This window comes from Nyctereutes procyonoides, unplaced genomic scaffold (genome assembly GCF_905146905.1).
Source record: "Nyctereutes procyonoides isolate TBG_1078 unplaced genomic scaffold, NYPRO_anot_genome, whole genome shotgun sequence".
Classification (NCBI taxonomy): domain Eukaryota; kingdom Metazoa; phylum Chordata; class Mammalia; order Carnivora; family Canidae; genus Nyctereutes; species Nyctereutes procyonoides.
Window position 1 is genome coordinate 11807544 of NW_026575121.1, and position 6318 is coordinate 11813861.

The 6318-nt window shown below is 33.3% G+C and overlaps 1 non-coding gene across 1 annotated transcript; it reads left to right on the forward strand.

The window, feature by feature from the left end:
- Positions 1-1200: 1200 nt before the first annotated feature.
- LOC129516727 (U6 spliceosomal RNA) lies at positions 1201-1303 on the forward strand. Its single transcript, XR_008665855.1, has one exon. It is a non-coding gene; the product is annotated as a U6 spliceosomal RNA (small nuclear RNA).
- Positions 1304-6318: the final 5015 nt, after the last annotated feature.

The window sequence follows — 6318 nt, forward strand, 5'->3', positions numbered from 1 at the left end:
AAGTATAATTGCAACATTATATCCCCATCCCCCACTCAGAATACCTGCAAATATCAAGGACCCACTCTTAATCACAGGTAACCCACATTAAGTACCTAGGATTCACTCTACACTGGCATTATCTAATATGAGTGCTTTCTAAAACAGCTGCTAACCATATATGACTACAGAACACTTGAAATGTGACTAATGATACTGGGGAACTGAACTTTTTCTTAAGATTAGCTAATTTTCTTAAGATTAGCTAATATAAATTTAAATGTGTATAGCCACATGTGGCTAGAGGACATGTTTTTGGACAGTGTAGTTTGAGACAAATTTTGTTTTATTTGCAACATACATAGATCAGGTATTAATATCTTACCTCTTTAATAGCTTCCAAATCAGCCCTCTCCTTAACTGATGGTGACCTCCTTTAATTCATTTTTTTCACCTGTATCATTGCATCATCTTCCTATATGATACCATCATTGCACCCCACCCTAAAGACCTAAGATGTTTGTAAAATAGAAAATTTCAGTTGTCACTTCTCTGTTTACAAAGAACACTCCACTCCATAAAGCCATCAATAATTTGGTCCCAGATTTGCTCTCTAGCCTCATATTCTTGCCACATCATCAGAAACTCACCCAATTCAGGAGGACATATCACTCACTCCTAAAATTATGTGTTAAAAAAATTACGCATTTCTATGTCTTCTTGACTTTGCACATTCTAATTGTTCTTTCTGGAATGCTTTCTCCAGTGTTTTCACTGATGTTTCTCTAATTGCTCCTTTAAGACTAAGCTTATTTGCAATGTGGTGGTCTTTAACTGTCCCTATTCCCCAAAGAAATCTAAATTAAGGGTCTCTCTTCACTGGTTCCATAACATGCAGTTTTACTACCCCAGTGATAACTAATAAATTGACAACTAACTGTAGTTATAAGTAAAGGCTAAGTAGTCCAGAAACTCACAAGATAGGATGTTTCCTTCAGGGTTAAGTACTCACTAAAAGAAAACCCCTGAAAAATGGCCAGAATTGCCAGAAATTAAGTAAGGTATCTAATATGATGGTTTGCTCGTCTATTTGATGATTTAAACATGATAATTTTGAAATACTTAGGTTGTCAGTGAACTTTATTCAAATAAACTAAAGATTTTTCCTCACTTCCCTTCAATATTAAATAATTTTATGTTGAAAAAAAAATCCCTATCCAGGCTCACTTTGGCAGCACATATACTAAATTTGGAATGATACAGGGAAGATTAACATTTACAAGGATGACATGAAAATTCGTGAAAAATCTCTCCACCCAGATTTCAATTTACAGTATATTCAAAAGCATAAAATTGAAGGACAAGAAAATTCTTGATTTTTATGTGTTCCAAAGCATCCCATGTAACAGAACATGGTGGCAATATTTATCACCTTTTATATAATAAGTTCTTTTGAGGAGGTGATAATAGGGGAAGATGAAATTATCCGGAAAGGTTTCTGTGGAGGCTTTACTTTAGTATAAAGTCTTGATAACTTGTTATTTTTCCTTTAGGTGGTAGAGATTTACTGTTAATATAAAAATTCTTATTTCCTTGAATTATCCTGAATAATAGAACTTACACACTGGATATAAAAGACTAATGCCCCCCTGCCCCACGCACCATGATATATAATCTGTTATAAGAAGCAGTTTAGTCACTTATTGAAATTAAGTATCAATTAATAAATATGTCTATGTTTTTATCCGGACATGATTGATTCTTAAAAATTTTTGTGAATGTATTATCTATCCACCTTTCTTAATCTAATACACTCTTTGAGAATCTAATTCTAGATGAGCTTTCCGTACATGCTTATTTTACATTTATTTTCCTTGTTATCTCAGTATCTTGAGTCATAAAAGTATGCATAATGGGAATAATTACTCTTAAGCTTGTGTGCCCTTTATTTCACAGTGCATTTAAAAGACCCAGTCTATAAAAGAGTGACTTCCTTTTTCTCTGAAATAACTACCAGTTCAAGGTGTTTATTGGTGACAGCATGGTCCATTAACAGAATCTCCTAAGACTTGCACTGCTATGATGAACAGATTTTGCTACGGAAGAAACGTCCCAGGCAATAAAAATATAATTTCTTTTCAGAATCATTACCCTCAGCAATTAAAGCTTTTAAAAGTAGAAAACTCATATTTTCAAGTTTTTTTCACTAGGTGATCAGATTTTTTAAAAATAGGGTGTAAATGAGGAAGTTAGAGTTGGATATTTTACTCTTACAAATTAGTTTCTAAGCTGATTTGCACTTTGAAGTTAGTCTGAGCTACTAAAGTAATCTTGCTCTTTTAAGAGTAACTCTAGTGTAAAAATTTGCAATTTTAAATGCTTATAATTTTAAAAAGTCATTTGTAACTTCTGTTGATAATAGTATATAAAACTAGGTATCTTGGAATAAGTGCCATTTGGAAAGACTGAAGTTCCTTATGTTAATTACTGAGAAGTCTCAAAAGTAAAAATCAGATAACATCCAAAAAAAGGACATTAAAGGAGGAATCCTCAGAGAACTTGAGCTTCTGATACAATGGGTGTTTGGGGGTATGATGAACCAGGATAAAGCCTGGGTTCTCTCCAAGATGGAATCTAACAAAAGATCCTCCTGCTCCCACAACACATGTGTGTGCCGTGGATCCAGGATAGTTGGAAGTGATGATATGAAGAAAGACTTGGAGTCTCAATGAATCTTAATCTGGAGGGCAGGAGGACCAAGGCTCAGACTCAGACTCAAACCGCACTCTGGTTCGGACTCTGAGGCTTTGTCTCCTCCAGTTTTCATTAAAAGGCAACAGGTTGGGCAGCCCCGGTGGCACAGTGGTTTAGCGCCGCCTGCAGCCCAGGGTGTGATCCTGGAGACCTGGGATGGAGTCCCATGTCGGGCCATCCTGCATGGAGCCCGTTTCTCCCTCTGCCTGTGTCTCTGCCTCTCTCTCTCTCTCTGACTGAATGAATGAATGAATGAATGAATGAATAAATGAATAAATAATAAATAAATAAATAAATAAATCTTAAAAAAAATAATAAAAGCCAACAGGTTGGCTATAGGAATGATTAACTTTAGGGAAGCAAAGAAAAACATGTTTACTTCAAAAAGTGTAAGAATAGGCTGTGGATTCAAGGAGGAGGGAGTGGAGGAGCTGTATCTGGAGAACAATGTGGTCAAGAGTCAGAGTGACATGACTATCTTGATGTTTTAGTACTTAGGAGAGGGAAGAAAGAAGTTTCCTTGGAAAATATGTAACACCTAATGGACCTCATATGATTTTTGTAGTTCAGAATTACCCTACTTTGGAGCAAAAATATACAAAGAAAAACTAAACAAACCAAAGAAAATTTAAAAAATAATCCATCTCATCAAGGTGAGAATCTAATTGTAGTTTTCCCAGTCAGTGCTATTCTTTTTTTTTTTTTATTTTTTATTTATGATAGTCACAGAGAGAGAGAGAGAGAGAGAGAGAGAGAGAGAGGCAGGAATAGGCAGAGGGAGAAGCAGGCTCCATGCACTGGGAGCCTGATGTGGGATTCGATCCCGGGTCTCCAGGATCGCGCCCTGGGCCAAAGGCAGGCGCCAAACCGCTGCGCCACCCAGGGATCCAGTCAGTGCTATTCTTGAGTAATCAACAGATATAAAGACAAATCCTTTCTGAAAGAATGTAACTTAAGCTCAGTGTCATAGTACTTCTACAAAGTTCCAAGAAAAAAAGACTTGAAATTTAAAAAAACATAAGCATGTACATTATAATGCACTTAAAGTGGAGAGGGAAAAAAAGGCAATAGATGAGAACTTACAAAGGCTTTATGCTTTAGAAAATAAAACTTGTATTTTAATAAAGGTAACACCAAAAAATAGGTTTTTAAAATTTCAAGTAAGGATGAGAAAATTACATGTAAAGGATCAAATAATTAGAAAAAAAAATTGAAAAATCTAGAAATAAAATACAATAGTTGACTATACAATTGGTGGATTAGAGGTAAAGTTAAATCATGCAATTAAATACTACACAGTTAAATAAAAGCACACAATGAATAGATTATAGTATACATAGCAGATTGAACAAAATGTATAGAGAACTGGTGGACCAAAAGTAGGGCTGGAGGGCAGGGAAATCTGAAGAACTTAAATCAATATGCCAACTCAGAGAGAGAAAGAAGAGTTTCCACTGAATGCTAGTATGAAAAAGAGATCACAAAATAGAAAATAGAATGATAAGGGGATCCCTGGGTGGCGCAGTGGTTTGGCGCCTGCCTTTGGCCCAGGACGTGATCCTGGAGACCTGGGATCGAATCCCACATCGGGCTCCCGGTGCATGGAGCCTGCTTCTCCCTCTGTGTCTCTGCCTCTCTCTCTCTCTCTCTCTCTCTCTCTCTCTCTCTCTCTGTGACTATCATAAATAAATAAAAAAAATAGAATGATAAGATACAACAGAAAACTTATTGATGTTATATAAAACGTAAAACTGAGAATGGAGAAGCTAGAATATTTGAGATATAATGAATAACAATTTTATAGGATTATTGAAAGAATTTCACCAAATTCTAACAGGATAAATAATAGTTAATACATAGATAATCATTGTAAACTAATATGAAGAAAATAAGAAAACATTAAAATTGGAGGGAAAAATGACCTATGATGAGTCTGAACAAAACACAAAATAATTTTATTCTGCTTCTAAGTCACACACCTAAGTTTAAGACTGATTTATGCTTAAATTATAAAATACAAATTAGAATTACCCAGCAAATACAAGAGAATAAAACTGAAGTAATTATACAATTTCAGTTAGGTAGATTTTAAGGGAAAAACATTTTGAGTTTAAAAAATGTAACTGTGTAATATGAAAAGCTGCTCAATGTATGAGGAAGCTATAATAACTCTTAAGTATATATGTAAGAATAACACTCAAAAGATATAAAGCATATTTTATAGCTCTTTCATATGAGAAATTGATAAATATACCGACATATACCAAGAGACTTCAAAGTACCTTCATAAGGTATTGATATATGCTCAAAACCAAAACAACAAAAAATGATTGCTGTATATAATGTTTAAGGAATATCATTTATAAACTTTTATATTTATAATCATTTATATCTAGACATGTGTCCGCTAAAGCATATATTTTGGAGTACACATAGGATATTTATAAAAATTGACCTATGCTAAGCCATAAAAATGAGCTTAACAAATTTCAAGTAATTAATGTTATTTGTGTCCATGCTACAATTATGTAAGCATTAAAATAAATAAATAAATAAATAAATAAATAAATAAATAACCAACCAACCTACCCTTAGTCATCTATTCTAAGGAATTTTTCTAGCATTCAACCAAAAATTACAAGATATGCAGAAGGATAAGAGAAAAAGTCTGAAGATACAAAGCAAGTCAAAGAGTTAGACTCAGATATGATACTGATGTTGGAAAGATCAGACCAGAAATTTGAAGTATTTCTGATTAGTATATTAGGGGTTCTAATGGAAAAAGTAGACAGAATGCAAAATCAGATAATTTCAGAGAGAAATGGAAATTAACAAAAAATAGTTTTAAAATGATGGAAACCAGAAAGACAGTAAGAGAGATAAAGAATGCCTTTGATATGCTTATCTGTACTGTGGACAAATCTGTCAAAATTATCAGTGGTTTTCAAGATAGGTCAACAAAACATAAAAATTACAAGTTTTACATTTAAAACTCAGATAAAATGACATATGTTTTTGGCATTTTTAGATCTCTTTGATATCTTCAGTCATAATGTCAGTGATTCTAATAAATCAAACATATTTTCTTGAATTTTATTTATTTTAAATGAGGTACAATTTCCTTTTTTTATTATTTTATTATGTTAAGTGCTTCCTTAACAATTTCCTCCAGGATATGAGCTGAAACACTTTTGAAAAAGGTGGTTTCCCTGAAGCTCAATTAAATCAGCAGTATTGTTAAGCTTGGTAAAATACAGAGGAATATCTAGCTTAACCTTACTGTATGTTTCATGATTATAAATAATCATTAGGATGCATTTTCATCAAAACTTCATTAGGGTCTTTTCATAATTAGGGCTATAATTTATTACCATCCATTTAAATTATGTTCCTGAGCATCTTAACTCTCAACAAATAGAAAAAAAATAGATTTTATATCTTTATTTTTGAGAAGAGCACTGCAGCTCAATATCAGCCAGCTACAAGTAGCCAGGTGTGGATTCGTTAGTTGTCTGAAATTTTTTTTTTGAAATTTTGATAACTATTTTCCTAACAATCCTGTCAGGACAGTGACAAAATGAAAGT